General features: G+C 44.9%; 1 protein-coding gene across 2 annotated transcripts in view; it reads left to right on the forward strand.

Moving 5' to 3' along the window:
* Positions 1-21,200, forward strand: part of LOC126427900 (myc box-dependent-interacting protein 1) — a 509,442-nt gene that overhangs the window by 351,296 nt on the left and 136,946 nt on the right. The window lies entirely within an intron of this gene.

A 21,200-nucleotide genomic window follows, 5' to 3' on the forward strand; every position in this document is an offset into this window, starting at 1 on the left:
TGGTGGCCGAGCAACTGGCTGGTCACAATACGCCAGTCACTACTCTTGATGAACTGTGGTATCGTGTTGAAGCTGCATGGGCAGCTGTACCTGTACACGGCATCCAAGCTCTGTTTGACTCAATGCCCAGGCGTATCAAGGCCGTTATTACGGCCAGAGGTGGTTGTTCTGGGTACTGATTTCTCAGGATCTATGCACCCAAAGAGCGTGAAAATGTAATCACATGTCAGTTCTAGTATAATATATTTGTCCAATGAGTACCCGTTTATCATATGCATTTCTTCCTGGTATTGCAATTTTAATGGCCATTAGTGTATTTTGATGCGTACATTACACACACGAAGTGTGTACAGTTACTTTTGAATCACCCTGTTTGGATGACATTAGTTACGTATTAAGGACGAGTCCATGGCGGCAGCCGGTGCTGGTACGTTACAGCTCGACACATATGTGACGCAGCTTGCAGTTGCCGGCACGTAGACGGGTGGCGAGAAAAAACCAGTCCCGCGTCTCGAGATTACTGGGTCTGTCTGGTCGGTGCCCGGTACTCAGAACTCGGTAAGGGGCAGTCGCTAAAAGGCGACGGACGGCCACGGCAGCACAGCGCAGATCTTCAAACGAGGCCGTCTCGGAGCGAGGCGTGATGCGCCTACAGGAGCGGGGGACAGACAAGTCAGCTAGCAGTCACCAGGGTAGCCTAGACGGCGCCGGCAAGTCACTTCCTAGGCCAGTGGTCCAAAAATGGTTCAATTGGCTCTAAGCATTATGGGACTTAACATCTGAAGTCATCAGTCCCCGACACTTAGAACTACTTAAACCTAACTAACCTAAGGACATCACACACATCCATGCCCGAGGCAGGATTAGAATCTGCGACCGTAGCGGTCGCGCGGTTTCAGACTGTAGCGCCTGGAACCGCTCGGCCACCCCGGTGGCACCAGTGGTTCCCCAGCTCCCCGAGACCATTAAACCTGAAAGCAATCATGCACTATACAGTTAACCCCCCCCCCCATCCACCCTCCCCCGCTGCGGACACACACCAGCACTATCACCATCAACATTGTCCGCCCCCGGTAGCTGAGTGGTCAGCGCGACAGAATGTCAATCCTAAGGGCCCGGGTTCGTTTCCCAGCTGGGTCGGAGATTTTTCTCTGCTCAGGGACTGGATGTTGTGTTGTCCTAATCATCATTATTTCATCCCCAACGACGCGCAAGTCGCCGAAGTGCGTCAAATCGAAAGACTTCCACCCGGTGAACGGTCTACCCGACTGGAGGCCTTAGCCACATGACATTATTATTATTATTATTGTATTATTATTGTACCATCAACATTAGCACCCAGCTAAACTTTCTTTGGACAATCATTTTTAAAATCACAAAAGATAAATGATACAGTATTTCTTTTTTGTAGTCAGTGACGCAGTTGGGTTGCTTAATCCCTAAAGAATGATAAAGCAGTTCTCAGTGGATCGCAAGTGCTACCTACAACTCCTCATCAGCTAGCATTACTCCCAAACGTGTACCCCCCCTCCCCCCCCCCAACCCCCCGTCAGATTTAGTGATAAGATGGCCCAGTGTATATTGACCGTTAAAAGCTGAACATAGATCAGGCATGAAAAACAGAACGTGTACTGAAATACACACACCAATAAGAGTTCCGGAAAATGTACAGAAAATTCGGATAGAGATCAACATAAACATCATTTCCGCCCTTTTTATTGGTCATGAAAACCACACACTGCATGTTGTACCAACATACAGCGAGACCTTCAGAGGTGGTGATCCAGACTGCTGTACACACCGGTACCTATAATACCCAGTAGCACGTCCTCTTGCATTGATGCATGCCTGTATTCGTCGTGGGATACGATCCGCAACTTCATCAAGGCACTGTTGGTCCAGACTGTCCCACTCCTCAACGGCGATTGGACGCAGATCTCTGAGAGTGTTTGGTGGTCACGTCGTCCATAAACATCCCTTTTGAATCCATCCCAGGCATGTTCTATAGGATTCATGTCTGCAGAATATGATGGCCACTCTACTCGATGTCGTTATCCTGAAGGAAGTCATTCACAAGATGTGCGCGATGGGGGCGCGAATTGTCGTCCACGAAGACGAATGCCTCGCCAATATGCTGCCGATATGGTTGCACTATCGGTCAGAGGATAGCATTCACGTGTCGTACAGCCATTATGGCGCCTTCCTTGACCACCAGCTGCGTACGTCGGCCCCACATAATGTTACCGCTAAACAGCAGGAAACCTCCACCTTCCTGCACTCGCTGGACAGTGTGTCTAAGGCGTTCAGCCTGACCGGGTTGCCACCAAACATGTCTCCGACGATTGTCTGGTTGAAGGCATATGCGACACTCATCGGTGAATAGAACGTGATGACAATACTGAGCGGTCCATTCGGCATGTTGTTGGGTCCTTCTGTACCGCGCTGCATGGTGTCGTGGTTGCAAAGATGGACCTCGCCATGGACGTCAAGAGTGAAGTTGCGCATCATGTAGCCTATTGCGCACAGTTTGAGTCGTAACACGACGTCCTGTGGCTACGTTATTCAACATGGTGGCTTTGCTGTCAGGGTTCCTCCGAGCCATAATCCGTAGGTAGCGGTCATCCACTGCAGTAGTAGCCCTTGGGCGGCCTGAGCGAGGCATGTCATCGACAGTTCCTGTCTGTATCTCCTCCATGTCCGAACATCACTTTCGTTCACTCCCAGACGCCTGTACACTTGTTGAGAGCCCTTCCTGGCGCAAAGTAACAATGCGGACGCTAGTGGGCCTTGATACTGGCCGTCTAGGCACGGTTGACCTACAGACAACACGAGGTGTGCACCTCCTTCCTTTTGGAATGAGTGGAACTGATCGGCTGTCGGACCCCCTCGTCTACTATGCACTGCTCATGTATGGTTGTTTACATCTTTGGGCGGGTTTAGTGACATCTCTGAACAGTCTGTGATACAATATCCACAGTCAACGCTATCTTCAGGCTTTCTGGGAACCGGAGTTATGCAAAACTTTTTTTGATATGAGTATGAAGAAAAGCAAGCTTAATAAGAACAATATCGAGGAAAATCAGTTACAGCGTCGCAGTTAAGTGGTCACGGTGTTAAACCGGACAAGCCGTGTTCAAAACCCCTCGTGCCATATATTTTTCTCACAATTCAGTACTCGTTCTTTCTGCTTTCATGCTTGATCTGTGTTCAGTTTTTTGGCGGGCTGTCTACTAGGCGCTCTTGCCACTAAATCTGAAGTGGGTCCGATGAGGAGTATCCTTGTCAGTGAGGGTCGACGGTTGTTACAAAACGTGATTCCTCTCCGTGCCGACACTTGCTTCAACCACATCCTAAACCACACTAAAGTCTTTATTCTAATCTTAGGCCTAGTGTCGGTAACACATTTAATTGCTAAACTCCTTAATTTTGAACCGGCAGAAGACTTAAAGCTGCCAGTGCTTTGTGTCTGACCAATGCCACGAATAACATTTATAATCGTAACAATAATAGTACAGTGTACAACATGCGGCTGTCTAGTGAAGCAATTTCTGGTCTGTTGCGGGAACTAAACTACAACTCTGAGAAGGCATTTTCATGACAGCTTAAAGCGTATGTGACGCATATGTCACGATTCTACTCTCATAGTACAAAGCGCTGAAGATTAGATGGGTACATCACGTAACTAATCAGAAGGTACTGAACAGAATTGGGGAGAAGGGGAACTTGTGGTACAATTTGACTATAAGAAGGGATCGGTTGCTGGGACACATTCTGAGGCATCAAGGGATCACCAATGTTGTACTGGACGGAAGCGTGGAGGGTATAAATCGAAGAGGGAGACCAAGAGATGAATACACTAAGCAGATTGCCGGCCGCGGTGGCCTAGCGGTTCTATGCGCTCAGTCCAGAACCGCGCGACTGCTACGGTCGCAGGTTGGAATTCTGCCTCGTGCATGGATGTGTGTGATGTCCTTAGGTTAGTTAGGTTTAAGTAGTTCTAAGTTCTAGGGGACTGATGACCTCAGAAGTTCAGTCCCATAGTGCTCAGAGCCATTTGGATACGGTCTGCCAAATTTTAACGTCATGCATGATGCGGCAGTTCTCACGCATCTCATTGTTTAAGACGTCATATCCCCTGAACTATGATAGGCGGTTCTTACCCCAACACAGATTTTTGCCTGACGATATGGGATATGTATATAGAGTTTGGTTGAAATCGATCCAGTGGTTTAGGAGTAGATGTGGAACAAACCTACTGACACACATACATACATTTTTATAATATGTATGGATTACGAAGTCATGCTGACCGCCCTTATGAAGCCCACACTAGAGAGAGATTTCCAGAAACAAATAGGATAAACATATAAATGCCAACCACACAAAAAATAATATATCACCAAGAGCTATACACATAAAGGACACTGGCCACACATCTCACGGTATCGTGAACGACCATCATAAAATGTACAAGGAACACGACATGGATTTATATGAAGAATTAAACATATTAATGTGTGGCACAGGACATGCTAACATCTTACTGAATGATAAGCTAGGAAATTATTTATTATTATTTGGAAATCTTTATCGAAATTACATCGATCATTATTTTCATTCAATTAATTGGTTTAAATGTAATTTTTGTTTCCATTTCTTCGTCATATCATTTTAATCGCCGTAGGAACTTTGTTTCATTTTTTCTTTAAATCATTCTTTTTTCAGTCGGAAGTCTTTTTGAATATAAATTATATTTATTATAATAGTCAATTATTTGAAAATTTCGATTTCTCTGTTAAAAACAACAGATGAAATAATCTATTTATATTTGAGCAGTGGTATAAAATGTGTTCTAGTTAGCTGATACGCAATTTTTTTTTTGCAGGCTAATCGTCAAACAAACATTTAAAACATAACCTAAATACCTATTGCGCTTTGGACAAAATAGCACAGATGAAAATTTAAATGAAAGACGAGTTTATAAGCAAAACTGAAGAGTTGTAACGAACTCAATAATGTGGACGAAAAAGGGGTGACAAAAAAGAAATTAAATCGAAATTAATAAGTAAAATTAATTAGAAACACATGAACAGAGATTTCATGTGGAAAAAGAACGACAGAAAGAAAGATGAAAGCAAATGAAGTTGATATTTGATTAAAATTATGGGACAAAAGAATGAAATTTAAAAATTACCGTTAAATCAATTAACTGAATAAGACAGACGATCAAAATCATTTCGATAAAGATTTAAAAATGAAACGCACTGCATCTCATGAGATTCGAACCCATAATCTCCTACTTGCAGAACTGTTATCCTATGCATTGCACCACACAACCAGACTATATAATGCAACTGTTTCAACGCTATTGTTGTCACACGAAATTTCGGATTGTTTTTTCGTCAATTACTCGCAAACGAGGACCCACAAAGGTGAATGGCTACAGTGTGCGATACCTGGCATCCTAAAGTACATCACCGTATAGATAGTTTCAAAAAGTTGATCGCAACACTCGGGACCTAGTCTTGTAAGTCTGGTGAAATGGGTGGATGAGGAGCGAAAACACAGCCAAGTTCATGCACCACTTTCGTCATTGTTGTCGCTGATGTTTGAGATGGTGTATTGTCTTGGTGCGAGAACACTTTTTTTGCGCGCCAGCCTTTTTTTCTTTTTTCAGCCAAAGCAGGTTTCAAACGATCCAGCAATGAACCATAATAGGGTGCAACTATGGCTGTGCCTTTTTTGCCAGTAATCTGTCTGGATTATTGCTAAAAGCACTCCGTCTTCAGGCAACAAGTGGCCTATCGGGACCATCCGACCGCCGTATCATCCTCAGCTGAGGATGCGGATAGGAGGGGCGTGTGGTCAACACACCGCTCACCCGGTCGTTACGATGGTTTTCTGTGACCGGAGCCTCTACTAGTCTGTCGAGTAGCTCCTCATTGGGCATCGTGAAGCTGAGTGCACCCCGAAAAATGGCAACAGCGCATGGCGGCCCGGACGGTCACCCATCCAAATGCCAGCCACGCCCGACAGCGCTTAACTTCTGTGATCTGACGGGAACCGGTGTACCACTGCGGCAAGGTCGTAGCGCTGGATTATTGCTAGGGATTCCCAAAAAACAGTGGCCATCACTTTACCAGCTGACAATGGTCTTTTCCTTCTTCAGTGCACTTTCATCAGCCTTTGTCCATTGTTTGACGGCCTTTTGACTCTGGTTTGTAGTGATGGATCCAGGTTTCATCAACAGTCATAAATCGGCGCAAAACGTCTAGCGGGCTGCGATTAGACATCGCCAGCCACTATGTTGTAATGTACCGGATGCGCTCTTTGACGACAGTGAGTAATCGCGGCACACAACTCGCACACAGCATCTTGCTATGCACTCACTCAGTTCAGATTCCTACAGTCGGAGCAATACCAAGAGTTTTTATTCGGCGGTCTTCTATTACCCTATGACGGAATTTGTCAGTGGTTTCCTTTGTGGTGACCACCATTAGACTGCTGGAGCGTGATTCGACTTCGGTACCTATCCGACCGCCTTTAAATTCATTAATCCAAAGTGTGATGGTACAGGGTCCGGGAGAACTTCAATTCTGTTTGATTTGTGCGGCAGTCCAACCCTTCCAATGAAACTGTTCAACCGTCCGTTACTCGCGCGGATGACAGGTGTCATCCACAAAGCAAGCGGTGTATTTGTTCACTTTGAACGGTCTTTATGACTGATTTTATCATGTTTTATTACATCTAAATATAATACATTTAAGATTCGTATACAGTATAATATATTTTAACGTTTGGAACAATTCGACCATTCGAAGAACAATATCTTCAGCTGAATTACTGGCATTACATGGTCCCTCTGGTTGCTTACCGTCGTACGGTTCTAAATTCAAAGTGTAAGCTGTTTTTACGTCAACCAAAGGAAACACTTTTAACCCATACTTTGCTGGTTTGCTAGGGATATATTGCCTGAATGGAATGGGCAGTTTCTTCTAAATGCCAAAAGCTGTTCGTAAACGGTAAGATATTCACTAGGTGAAAAATATTTTTGGCAATTGTTCGTGAATAGTTCAAGTACCTCTCTGATAGCAGCCAACTTGTCAATCTCTCTGCGAACGCCTCTATCACGGATATTATCAAACCTCAGACATCTCAACACAAACCTGAATCGGTTTTCACTTACGCATAAATAACATGATTCAAGTCAGTTTTTCTTTGAGTTATCCCACAATTTCGATATACTCTCCCTAGAACATCTCAAAGATCCACACAGATATAACAAACCAATGAAAGCTCTGATCTCTATCGCATCTGTTTTTTAGCATCGCTTTCGCTAGAGAAGTTACCATGAACTTCACTGATGGATATATTACTGCATCTTGCATGCAATAATGCTTATTATGTTTTCATCCAAGAACAAATTCAGAGCCGGCCGGAGTGGCCAACCGGTTAAAGGCGCTACAGTCTGGAACCGCGCGACTGCTGCGGTCGCAGGTTCGAATCCTGCCTCGGGCAGGGATGTGTGTGATGTCCTTAGGTTAGTTAGGTGTAAGTAGTTCTAAGTTCTAAGGGACTGATGACCTTAGAAGTTAAGTCCCATAGTGCTCAGAGCCATTTGAACCATTTGAACAAATTCAGAATTTCTGTTTGTCTTTTTTTATACGAGCTTGATTTTTTGGTCCATGCAAATGCGTAATAATATTACAAGATCTGCTTCTAACAGTGGTAGGATATTTATTTTTCCTCCGTTTACTTACTCCATCTTTCCCTAAAACAAATGCATCCTCTTGAGTTACTTCTTCCTGTGACTCATATTCATCGTTCTCTGGCACTTCTTGTTCTGTTCCTGAATCATGACCGCTTTCATGAACAGAATCCTCAATCTCTGAGTCAGCTCTATCACTATGAGTATCATCATCACTCAGCTCATTGAACCATTCCAACCATACATTAGGATCTCTACTAAACTCTGTCCGAGGTTTTTTTGCTGTTGACATTTCTTCCACAATCTAAAAATAAAGAGAATACTAGGTAACACGGAAGGTAACTGCAGTCAGTTACAATAAGTCCAAATTTACGCACATCAGAGATCGATTGAATCTAGGAAAGCAATAAAGTAATACAGACTTACTTAGTTTCAGATTGTGGCAGCAGAGCTCGCGCGGATGACAAATGTCCTCCAGACTATAATAATGTTTCATAAACAATGTATCTTTCGTAACTGAAAGACAACAATGATTGGAGCTAACTGCTAGAGTGTTAACGGAAAGGTACTGAAAGTGGCACGAACTCAATCCTGCCCTGTCAGACAAAATTGAGCGGGAAAGTCATGTGGATGACGAGTGTCATTCGCCCGAGCGACGGAGGGTTAACAACAGGACGAAACTAGGGTTTCTCCATTTTTTAATCGCGGACAATAAATACACTGACCAATTCAGATGGCTGTCAACAACGAACTGTACGCTGTACATTGTTGAAAATCTTTATGGAATAATCAAGCTTACCAAACGTACGGGCGCAACAAAAATGTCCCAGTGATTCAGGAAAAATTATCAAACCAATCTTAGCGCCCTCGCACTTCGCCATATTTAGAATAACATGCTGAGTCTTCGAAGATACGGGATACGGCTAGGATGAAACAGAACACAGCATGTTGTTCTCAATGGAGAGATGTCTAAAGACGTCAAAGTAACCTCTGGCGTGCCACAGGGGAGTGTTACGGGAGCATTACTTTTCACAATATATATAAATGACCTAGTAGATAGTGTCGGAAGTTCCATGCGGCTTTCCGCGGATAATGCTGTTGTATACAGAGAAGTTGCAGCATTAGAAAATTGTAGCGAAATGCAGGAAGATCTGCAGCGAATAGGCACTTGGTGCAGGGAGTGGCAACTGACCCTTAACATAGACAAATGTAATGTATTGCGAATACATAGAAAGAAGGATCCTTTATTCTATGATTATATGATACCGGAACAAACGTTGGTAACAGTTACTTCTGTAAAATACCTGGGAGTATGCGTACGGAACGATTTGAAGTGGAATGATCATATAAAATTAATTGTTGGTAAGGTGGGTGCCAGGTTGAGATTCACTGGGAGAGTCCTTAGAAAATGTAGTCCATCAACAAAGGAGGTGGCTTACAAAACACTCGTTCGACCTATACTTGAGTATTGCTCATCAGTGTGGGATCCGTACCAGATCGGGTTGACGGAGGAGATAGAGATCCAAAGAAGAGCGGCGCGTTTTGTTACAGGGTTATTTGGTAAGCGTGATAGCGTTACGGAGATGTTTATCAAACTCAAGTGGCAGACTCTGCAAGAGAGGCGCTCTGCATCGCGGTGTAGCTTGTTGTCCAGGTTTCGAGAGGGTGGGTTTCTGGATGAGGTATCGAATATATTGCTTCCCCCTACTTATACCTCCCGAGGAGATCACGAACGTAAAAGTAGAGAGATTCGCGCGCGCACGGAGGCTTTCCGGCAGTCGTTCTTCCCCCGAACCATACGCGACTGGAACAGGAAAGGGAGGTAATGACAGTGGCACGTAAAGTGCCCTCCGCCACACGCCGTTGGGTGGCTTGCGGAGTATAAATGTAGTGGAAAATATGATGCTGAAATAACCTGTCCACACATTCGGTAATTACTTGAACACTAGTTGAACTGAACTGAGCACGCTGTCGTGTTCATTATTGTGAAACAATTACTAGCGTTCATGTGACAGCGAGTTGCCGGTCTACACGTCTGCTTTAAAACAAGATGGCGCCGGCGCCATATTCGGCGGATTATGACTGGCAGCTGGAGCCTTTCGGGCGGGGCGCGCGCGGCCCTCCAGATTTTTTGGCTCGCTGCGGCTGGATATTTTCCGGGTCGCTCTTTCTCCTTTCGCCTGCAGTCTACCTGCCTTCATCCGCGGCTGCAATTAGGACCGCGCTGCTGTGATAAAGCCTGGCTCGCCAGCCGGTACGCGGAGCCTCGTTAGGGCTTTACTTCCCTTCCCTCGCATTGCTTCCAGAGCTGCGCAAGTGCTCAGCTTCCAGCGACTGCCCCTCCAGCAGAAGGGGAGGAATATTCGGAGGGGAATGCGGGAACGCAGCGAACTGTGCTAACCAGTAGTGATGGAAACAGCTGAAACAAAACAACCCAGTCTGTCGCCTTTTTCTACAATCGACTCATTCCGTTCTAACTTTACGTATCGGTTGGACTATTGATTCATTTTTTTATTCATTAATTAATTCGAGTGATACCAGTCACGAGCCGGCCGGAGCTGCCGAGCGGTTCTAGGCGCTACAGTCTGGAACGGCGCAACCGCTACGGTCACAGGTTCTAATTCTGCCTCGGGCATGGATGTGTGTGATGTCCTTAGGTTAATTAGGTTTAAGTAGTTCTAAGTTCTAGGGGACTGATCACCTCAGGTGTTCAGTCCCATAGTGCTCAGAGCCATTTGAACCAGTCTATGAGGGAAATGCAGTGAAATGATCCATTCGGTCATTGTACAAGGGTGAGTCAAATGAAAAACTTAAATATTTTTTTAAATATTATTTACTGTGCAGAAGTAGTACAAAGCTGTATCACTTTTCAGCATATTCTCCCCCACGCTCAATGCAAGTCCTCCAGCGCCTACAAAGTGCATAAATTCCTTTAGAAAAAAATTGTTTTGGTAGTCTGCGCACCCACTCATTCACCGCGTGCCGTACCTCTTCATCAGAACGGAACTTCTTTCCTCCCATTGCGTCTTTGAGTGGTCCAACATACGAAAATCACTTGGGGCAAGGGTCTGGTGAGTATGGTGGAAGAGGAAGACACTCAAAATGCATGTCTGTGATTGCTGCAACTGTTGTACGGGCAGCATGGGGCCTTGCATTGTCATGTTGCAAAAGGACACCTGCTGACAGCAATCCTCGTCGCTTTGGTTTGATTGCAGGCCACAAATGATTTTTTAGGAAATCTGTGTATGATGCACTGGTGGCAGTGGTCCCTCTAGGCATGTAATGCTCCAAAATGACATCTTTTTCGCCCCAAAAGCGAGTCAGCATAAACTTCCCTGCTGATGGTTCTGTTCGAAACTTCTTTGGTTTTGGTGATGAGAAATGGCGCCATTCCTTGCTCGCTCTCTTCGTTTCCGGTTGGTGGAAGTGAGCCCAGGTTTCGTGCGCAGTAACAGTTCCTGCAAGGAAGCAATCAGCTTCTCGTTCAAAGCGCCGAAGAAGTTCTTCACAAGCATCAACACGTCGTTCTCTCATTCCAGGAGTCGGCTGCCGTGGTACCCATCTTGCAGACAGTTTGTGAAACTGGAGCACATCATGCACAATGTGGTGTGCTGACCCATGACTAATCTGTAAACATGCTGCAGTGTCATTCAGTGTCACTCGGCGGTTTTCCTCCACTATGGCTTCAACTGCTGCAATGCTCTGTGGAGTCACAACTCGTTGTGCCTGACCTGGACGAGGAGCATCTTCCACTGAAGTGACACCATTTGCGAACTTCCTACACCATTCGTAGACTTGCTGGAGTAACAAACATGCACGACCCTACTGAACCTTCATTTGTCGATGAATTTCAAAAGGTTTCACATTTTCACTACGCAGAAACCGAATAACAGAACGCTGTTCTTCCCTGGTGCAAGTTGCAAGTGGGACGGCCATCTTTACACTGATACTGCGACGGTATGTGTGCATCTGCACTATGCTGCCACCTACAAGCCATTCTGCACGCTGTTTGTAGCACGCTTATCAACTTACAGGATAATGGCGCGAAATTTCGATTTGTTGTTACAAATTTAAGGTTTTCATTTGACTCACCCTCATAGCTTTACATATCAGGTGCGCTATTTTTTTATTTAGGTTTTTTGTTTCACGCCCATACAACCAACCACAGTTTAGACACATAGGTAACAACTGTCAGGTTCGATTATTATCTACGAACAAATTTTGTGCAGTTTTAGCAAAAGAACTATAAATTTTATAAAGTTGGTATGTATAGACGCCGTTTATCTACTTGCAAAATTTAATTTAAAATCTGCGATAGCGAAAGGTGCGTTATATTAACTAAATAATTGTGTACAAATACACTTCACTATATTGTCCGACGTTGTCTTCCGATATGTTCGCGTGTTGGGGTCCGTCCTCTAGGCAATGCAGTTGTTTTTTCTACATCTACATGAGTGCTCTGCAATTCACACTTAAGTGCCTGGCAGAGCGTTCGTCGAACCATTTTCATACTACTTCCCTACCATTCCACTCCCGAATGGCGCGTAGGAAAAAGGAACACCTAAATCTTTCCGTTCGAGCTCTGATTTCTCTTATTTTGTTATGATGATCATTTATCCCTACATAGTTGGCTGTTAACAAAATATTTACGCATTCGGAAGAGAAAGTTGAGGATTTAAATTTAGTGAATAGATCTCGCCGCAAAGCAAACCGCCTTTGTTGCAGTGACTACCACCCCAATTCGCGTATCATATCAGAGACACTCTCACCCCTATTGCGCGATAACACGAAACGAGCTGCCCTTCTTTGCACTTTTTCGATGCCCTCCGTCAATCCTACCTGGTAAGGATCCCACACCGCGCAGCATTCCAACAGGGGACTGACAAGTGTAATGTAGGCTCTCTCTGTAGTGGGTTTGTCGCATCTTCTAAGTGTTGCCGGCCGCGGTGGCCAAGCGGTGCTAGGCACTTCAGTCTGGAACCGCGCGACTGCTACGGTCGCAGGTTCGAATCCTGCCTCGGGCATGGATGTGTGTGATGTCCTTAGGTTAGTTAAGTTCAAGTAGTTCTAAGTCTAGGGGACTGATGACTTCAGATGTTAAGTCCCATAGTGCACAGAGCCATTTCAACCATTCTAAGTGTTGTGCCAACAAAGCGCAGTGTTTGTGTCGCCTTCCCCACAATGTTATCTGTGTGGTCTTTCCAATTTAAGTTGTTCGTAATTGTAATTCCTAGGTATTTAGTTGAACTGACAGCCCTTAGATTTGTGCGGTTTATCGTATATCCTAAATTTATCAGATTTCTTTTAGTACCCATGTGAATGACCTCGCACTTTCCTTTGTTTGGTGCTAATTGCCACTTTTCGCAGCGTACAGATATTCTCTCTAGATCATTTTGTAATTGGAATTGATCATCTGGTGATTTTACTAGACAGTAAATTACAGCATCATCTGCAAACAATCTAAGGAGGCTGCTCAGATTATCACCTAGATCATTTATGTAAGTCAGGAACAGCAGAGGGCCTATGACACTACGTTGCGGAACGCCAGATATCACTTCTGTTCTACTCGATGATTTACCGTCACTACGAACTGTGACCTCTCTGAGAGGAAATCACGAATCCAGTCACACAACTGATACGATACTCCATATGCACGCAATTTGATTAATAGTCGTTTGTGAGGAACGGTATCAAAAGCCTTCTGGAAATCTAGGAGTATGGAATCGATCTGAGATTCCGCTGTGCGCCTGGGAGTCGCCGCTAGCACCTGTGTTTCTGTGTTCTCGTCTCCTTCCCTCTCCTGCCGTAATCGCAGGATATACAGGGCTATTACAAATGATTGAAGCGATTTCATAAATTCACTGTAGCTCCATTCATTGACATATGGTCACGACAGACTACAGATATGTAGAAAAACTCAAAGTTTTGTTCGGCTGAAGCCGCACTTCAGGTTTCTGCCGCCAGAGCGCTCGAGAGCGCAGTGAGACGTAATGGTGACAGGAGCCGAGAAAGCGTATGTCGTGCTTGAAATGCACTCACATCAGTCAGTCATAACAGTGCAACGACACTTCAGGACGAAGTTCAACAAAGATCCACCAACTGCTAACTCCACTCGGCGATGGTATGCGCAGTTTAAAGCTTCCGGATGCCTCTGTAAGGGGAAATCAACGGGTCGGCCTGCAGTGAGCGAAGAAACGGTTGAACGCGTGCGGGCAAGTTTCAGGCGTAGCCCGCGGAAGTCGACGAATAAAGGAAGCAGGGAGCTAAACGTACCACAGCCGACGGTTTGGAAAATCTTACGGAAAAGACTAAAGCAGAAGCCTTACCGTTTACAATTGCTACAAGCCCTGACACCCGATGACATAGTCAAACGCTTTGAATTTTCGGCGCGGTTGCAACAGCTCATGGAAGAGGATGCGTTGTGTGCGAAACTTGTTTTCAGTGATGAAGCAACATTTTTTCTTAATGGTGAAGTGAACAGACACAATGTGCGAATCTGGGCGGTAGAGAATCCTCACGCATTCGTGCAGCAAATTCGCAATTCACCAAAAGTTAACGTGTTTTGTGCAATCTCACGGTTTAAAGTTTACGGCCCCTTTTTCTTCTGCGAAAAAAACGTTACAGCACACGTGTATCTGGACATGCTGGAAAATTGGCTCATGCCACAACTGGAGACCGACAGCGCCGACTTCATCTTTCAACAGGATGGTGCTCCACCGCACTTCCATCATGATGTTCGGCATTTCTTAAACAGGAGATCATGATCAGCAATTCATGTCATGGCCTCCACGCTCTCCCGACTTAACCCCATGCGATTTCTTTCTGTGGGGTTATGTGAAAGATTCAGTGTTTAAACCTCCTCTACCAAGGAACGTGCCAGAACTGCGAGCTCGCATCAATGATGCTTTCGAACTCATTGATGGGGACATGCTGCGCCGAGTGTGGGAGGAACTTGATTATCGGCTTGATGTCTGCCGAATCACTAAGGGGGCACATATCGAACATTTGTGAATGCCTAAAAAAACTTTTTGAGTTTTTGTATGTGTGTGCAAAGCATTGTGAAAATATCTCAAATAATAAAGTTATTGTAGAGCTGTGAAATCGCTTCAATCATTTGTAATAACCCTGTAGATGCTGACGTGGAAAAATCACCTTGCAGCCATTTATTTAAGGAACTGGGGATAATCTCAGTAGCTTCACAGTCCTTAATATAAACTGAAGAGCCAAAGAAATTGGCACATCAGCCTAATATCGTGTAGGGCCCCCGCAAGCGGACAGACGTAGTGCAACACGACGTGGCAGGGACTGGACTAATGTCTGAAGCAGTGCTGGAGGGAACTGACACCATGAATCCTGCAGCAGGGCTATCCATAAATCCGTAGGAGTACCAGGCACTGGTGATGGATGAAATTTTCACTGCCAACATCTGGCCGGCGAGGGGAGAAGGGTGCTGACGTAACGCTCCTGACCACCACACTTCGCGCCAATGCCCTGGATTCAATTCCAAATCTCTTCGCAGTGTCTCATGAAGTGAGGGCAAGTGCCACTTGGTGATCCATCCGTCGGATGGGGACGTAAAGTTCGGCGGCCCCGTTGGTGCAATTCGAGACGAGTAGGCTGTATGCAGACACCGGGGATCACCTCCTCCCCATCATCATCATCATCACCATTCTCATGCAACCAAACCTAACACTACACTGAACAAGCAGTCATCAGTCATTCGCTAGGCGCTTGTGTCCGGAACCGCATTGTTGCTACGGTCGCAGGTTCGAATCCTGCGTCGGGCATGGCTGTATGTGCTGTCCTTAGGTTAGTTAGGTTTAAGTAGTTGCAAGTTCTAGGGGGCTGATGACCTAGGATGCTAAGTCGCATAGTGCCCAGAGCCATTCGAACCACAGTCATTCGCACCACGCAGATACACTCTTAACACTTCATAACTAGTCAGAGGAAAGCAACGGCAAACCACACAAGGATCTCACAAAGAACGGCGGTGAAGTATTCCTGCATCTTCTACCCTACGCTCATACGCTATGAGGCTACTTCGACTGGAATTTGGGACTACAAAAATATTTTCAAATTGGTTCTGACTAGTGTAATAGTTTATAGAAGTAAACTGGCGATCCTTTAAAAAGCAATAGCTAGTTTTTCAAGCACCTCAGTGTTTTTGACGTCACATCTGCTGAACTGTGTGTTGTACGATGATACAATTTTCCAGGAACATTCAATTGTATACGTGGCTACTGACTGCAACGTAGTGAGAAAATAGAATTAGTAGGAAAGAAGTCATACATTAAATAATCATGATCAGTGCTGAAATTTCTCTGCATCAATAGCGAAAATGTAGTGAGCGATAACTTTTTTAGGTTTGAAATTATGTGTGAAGTTTGTTGCAAGTAGCAAAGTGCTCCTCAAATACTGGGTGTTACAGTCTGGGTATTTGCGCTTGGCGAGGAACTATAATGTAGTTAAATTTTCTACTTAGACATGTTTTCGCCAGAGGCCACGGTTCTCGCGTCACTAAAGAAAAACGTACAAAAGGGACCTTAGAACGCACGTCCACCCCAGACTTACCACTCACCAGTCAGGATTTCTAGTATGTTGTTCTTGTCACACTCTCCTACCACTGCAGAAAAATTTCCGACTACACGAACTACTCCCGATATTCGAATTTTTTTTGGTCTTCATGGATTGGGCTGTTGCGCCACCAGCTTAGTCGTCTATTTCGTTAATAATTTAAACGTGCCCACGAGGGTAATGAAAGAAAAACGACTTTTGTAAACGTTACTTTAATTACTTTGGCAATTCGATCCCGACTTAAGCCATATATCCAAAGTACTTTCGTAGTCAGACGGCCTAAAAAATATATCCACGTAATTATTGACTGTTTACTGTTAAAATTCACAGAACTGTTGGGTGAAATTTACACAGATCACATTTTTACAGTTTATGTAACTAGTTGACTAAGCTCAAATTGGTTCAAATGGCTCTGAGCACTATAGGACTTAACATCTGAGGTGATCAGTCCTCTAGAACTTAGAACTGGTTAAACCTAACTAACCTAAGGACATCACACACATCCATGCCCGAAGCATGATTCGAACCTGCTACCGTAGCAGCAGCGCAGTTTGACTGAAGCGCCTAGAACCGCTCGGCCACAGCGGCCGGCGTTGACTAAGCCAGTGGCGTAATTTGACTAGTCAGTGAAGACGAAAAAAAGACAGAAATAATTCGCGCAGTTCCAAATTTTTTGTACAGAGGTAGGAAGGAGTCCCTAACAACATAATAGAAATCCTGACTGGTGGGGGCTGAGTGTGGCAGTGGGAGAGCATTTGGTCACTTTAGTACGTTTTTCTCGAATAACTTGAAAACCGTGGTCTCCAAGGAAAAAGTGTCCCAATACAGAATTAAACTGCATTTAATTTCCTGCAAAAAATCCTTTTTATGTGGTTAACCACTGCGCCACCTCGCTCGACTATTGGTAAGATGGTTCAAATGGCTCTGACCACTATGGGACTTAACATCTGAGGTCATCGGTCCCCTAGAACTTAGAACTACTTAAACCTAACTAACCTAAGGACATCACACACATCCACGTCTGAGTCCGGATTCGAACCTGCGACCGTAGCGGTCGCGCGGTTCCAGACTGTAGCGCCTAGAACCGCTCGGCCACACTGGCCTGCTATTGATAAGAGCCGAAGGCTTCTTGGCGTGAAAAAAATCGTTGGCTATGCATTTTTTATATGACACAATGAAATAAAAAGAAGTCGTTAGGCGTTAAAATTAGTGGATGCGAGAAACGAGACAGTACTTGGACGTTTCTCCGTCAGTCGACTGTCTGGCGTATTATGTGACAGATGGGGCATTGTCGTGATGAAGACTGGTGCGACGCTTATGTTTGTTTTTCCCGATTTCTTCGGCGACTTCTGGAAAAACTGTGTTCCACTACTCAGCATTAACCGTTCTTCGCTTATCTAACGCAGTCATCGCGACGTGGCCAGGGTAACCATAGAGACGAGGCATTATTGAGCTGAAGTGCTTTGCGAACCAACCACTTTTGTTTCGGATCATTTTGGAACACACAAACAGTTGACTGCTGTGCCCAGTCCCCAGCTATAGGACTAGTAGCTTGCTCGTAGCGAACGAGATAATAGGAGACTCTCGCGCGTGGTTTTGGAAGGCACGGTGTAACATTGCGTGTTGCATAAAATGACATCGGTAGCGGCAGCTGAACCACTCCGTATAGCGATTACAACGCGCGCCCACAGCTTTGGAGCTCGCGTGGTCGAGTCTGGTTGAGCACAGGAACTGTGACCTACAATAGGAAGGCAAACTAGCTGGCGATCTACGGTACCGTACGCGGTCCGCCATCGTCTGGGTGATAGCAGAACTGGTTAGCAGCATTACTGGAACCGGGACTGGTCAGCGGTTCCCCTACAAGTCGGTCACCTCCTTCTCTTATTCTTACTCTTTCTTCACGTGTTAGGACTTTGCCTGTTACGTCTCTAGTTGAGTACCTACATCGACGGTGGTTAGTTGATCTCGTGATCTTTCCCCTACTGATCGATAATTATTTCCGCTAATATCGTCTTCGTTTGTGAAGGAGGTGTTATTCCCCAAAAAGTTGAATTCATTCCCTCTTTGTGTTTTCTCGTCGTTTGTTACATTTTTCATTGGTACCAGGTCTTGACCTTTAACCCTCTGTGCGTCACATTTAGAAAAATATTGGGGAAATTTTTTTTGTGAGGAATATTTACTGTATACGTTGCATATATGCCATATCCATTGCAGAAGTTCTTTTGAAGCTATTGGTTGATAAATAAAACAATGATTCCAAATGGCATCATTAGAAATTGCATAATAATTACTTTTCTTTCCCTTGCCCTTGAGGAACTACGAAAAGTTGTTTCCATAACCAAGAAGTTCAGTGTACACAGAATAAAACTAAACACAACAGTTACTGTTCACTCACAAATGCAGCAGCACAACTCATGACACTTCTCTGTTCTGCACTTCAAACAAACGGCGAGTCATGAAAGCAAATGGCACTGTGATCTGTTGGCCAAACTTGGAACTACGTGAAGCGATGCCAAACGGTATCATTGAAGCATTGGGAAACTAAAAAAAAGCCAGGAATACTTAATGATGCCATTTTGAATCGCAGACGCAGAAAGGGTTAAAAGCGATGAATTTTTTTGGGGTCGAGATGAAATGGAAAAGAACGTTCTACATCTACATCGCTACTCTGCATTTCACACTTATGTGCCTGGCGGAGGGTTCATCGAATCATTTTCATACTACTTCTCTACCATTCCACTCTCGAATGGCGCGTGGGAAAAAGTAACACCTAAATCTTTCCGTTCGAGCTCTGATTTCTCTTATTTTATTATGATGATCATTTATCTCTACGTAGGTGGGTGTCAACAAAATATTTTCGCATTCGGAAGAGAAAGTTGGTGATTGAAATTTCGTAAATAGATCTCGCCGCAAAGCAAACCGGCTTTGTTTCAGTGACTGCCACTCCAACTCGCGTATCATATCAGTGACACTCTCACCCCCATTGCGCGATAGCACGAAACGGGCTGCCCTTCTTTGCACATTTTTGATGTCCTCTGTCAATCCCACCTGGTAAGGTTCCCACAGTGCGCAGCAATATTCCAGCAGAGGACGGACAAGTGTAATGTTGGCTGTCTCTTTAGTAGGTTTGTCGCATCTTCTAAGTGTTCTGCCAACAAAGCGCATTCTTTGTTTCGCCTTCCCCATGAAATTATCTGTGTGGTCTTTCCAGTTTAAGTTGCTCGTAATTGTAATTCCTAGGTATTTGGTCGAATTGACAGTCCTTGGATTTGTGCGATTTATCGTATACCCAAAATTTATCGGATTTCTTTTAGTACCCATGTGAATGACCTCGCACTTTTCTTTGTAAAGTGCTAATTACCACTTTTTGCATCATACAGAAATTCTCTCTAGATCATTTTGTAATTGGAATTGATCGTCCGATGATTTTACTGGACGTTAAATTACAGCGTCATCTGCAAACAGTCTAAGTGGGCTGCTCAGATTATCACCTAGATCATTTATATAAATCAGAAACAGCAGAGGGCCTATGACACTACCTCGCGGAACGCCAGATATCACTTCTGTTCTACTCGATTATTTCGTTTCAAAAAACAATAAAAAAAGAGTAGAGAATAACGCATGCTCCGGATCAGAAATAAAAATTTTAAATGCTGATCTGAAAAGTAGAGTAATACCTATGAAAATGAATTATTTACGAAGGTTCGTCATAATACGAAGAATAGAGAAAATAAAATAATGGTGATCGATAGGATTGAAAGAAAACCATTAAAGTGGTATGGACAGATGATTCGAATGTCTCTAAGCACTTGGGACTTAACATCTGAGGTCATCAGTCCCCTAGAACTTAGAACTACTTAAACCTAACTAAACTAAGGACATCACACACATCCATGCCCGAGGCAGGATTCGAACCGGCGACCGTAGCAGCAGCTCGGTTCCGGACTGAAGCGCCCAGAACCGCTCGGCCACAGCAGCCGGCCTGTTATTTATTTTAAAGTAAACGTTGTGCTTACGAAGTTTTATTACTATATGTTAAAAATGTTCCACATGACTGTAACTCAGCAGCAATGCCTTTATGAAGTACAATACGTGCTGAATGAAGTAATTGCTTGTATGTCGTCGTATGTGTGGCGCACTCCAGATGTAAGTTACTGTCGAGAGATTTTATAAACATAGGTACGACAATAACGGTGATTTACCAACATCGAGAAAGTGGCTGATGACTGTGCTGTTGAGCGCCCCAAATCCAGCGTCAGCATGATGACCATGATCATTATCCTGCTGAAAAGTGTGCGCCGGCCGGAGTGGCGGAGCGGTTCTAGGCGCTACAGTCTGGAACCGCACGAGCGCTACGGTCGCAGGTTCGAATCCTGCCTCGGGGACGGCCGCGGTGGCCGTGCGGTTCTAGGCGCTTCAGTCTGGAACCGCGTGACTGCTACGGTCGCAGGTTCGAATCCTGCCTCGGGCGTGGATGTGTGTGATGTCCTTACGTTGGTTAGGTTTAAGTAGTTCTAAGTTCTAGGGGACTGATGACCTCAGATGTTAAGTCCCATAGTGCTCAGAGCCATTTGAACCATTTTTTTGAAAAGTGTGCTCAGGAGCACTACGACGATTGTCACATTTTATTGACAGAGTTTTGGAGACACAATTGGGAGCTCCCTTTAGCAGATCTAATGACGGCAGAGCGTAGAGTCAGGACCGTTGTACGCTTTTGGACAGTGAGTGGCATCGGAATGACAGTCTGTTCTTCCCTGTGCTGTGACGGCTGACGCGGCAGCTGCCACCGCGCGCTGTCGACAGTAACCGGCCGCGCCATTCAGTATTGGCAGGCACGCCTCCCATTCACGCGAATTTGAAAGACTCGTACACACCGCAGCGAATGGAAGCAAACACAGGGGAGCGAGCATTCACAGAC

This window comes from Schistocerca serialis, chromosome 12 (genome assembly GCF_023864345.2).
Source record: "Schistocerca serialis cubense isolate TAMUIC-IGC-003099 chromosome 12, iqSchSeri2.2, whole genome shotgun sequence".
Taxonomy (NCBI): Eukaryota; Metazoa; Arthropoda; class Insecta; order Orthoptera; family Acrididae; genus Schistocerca; species Schistocerca serialis.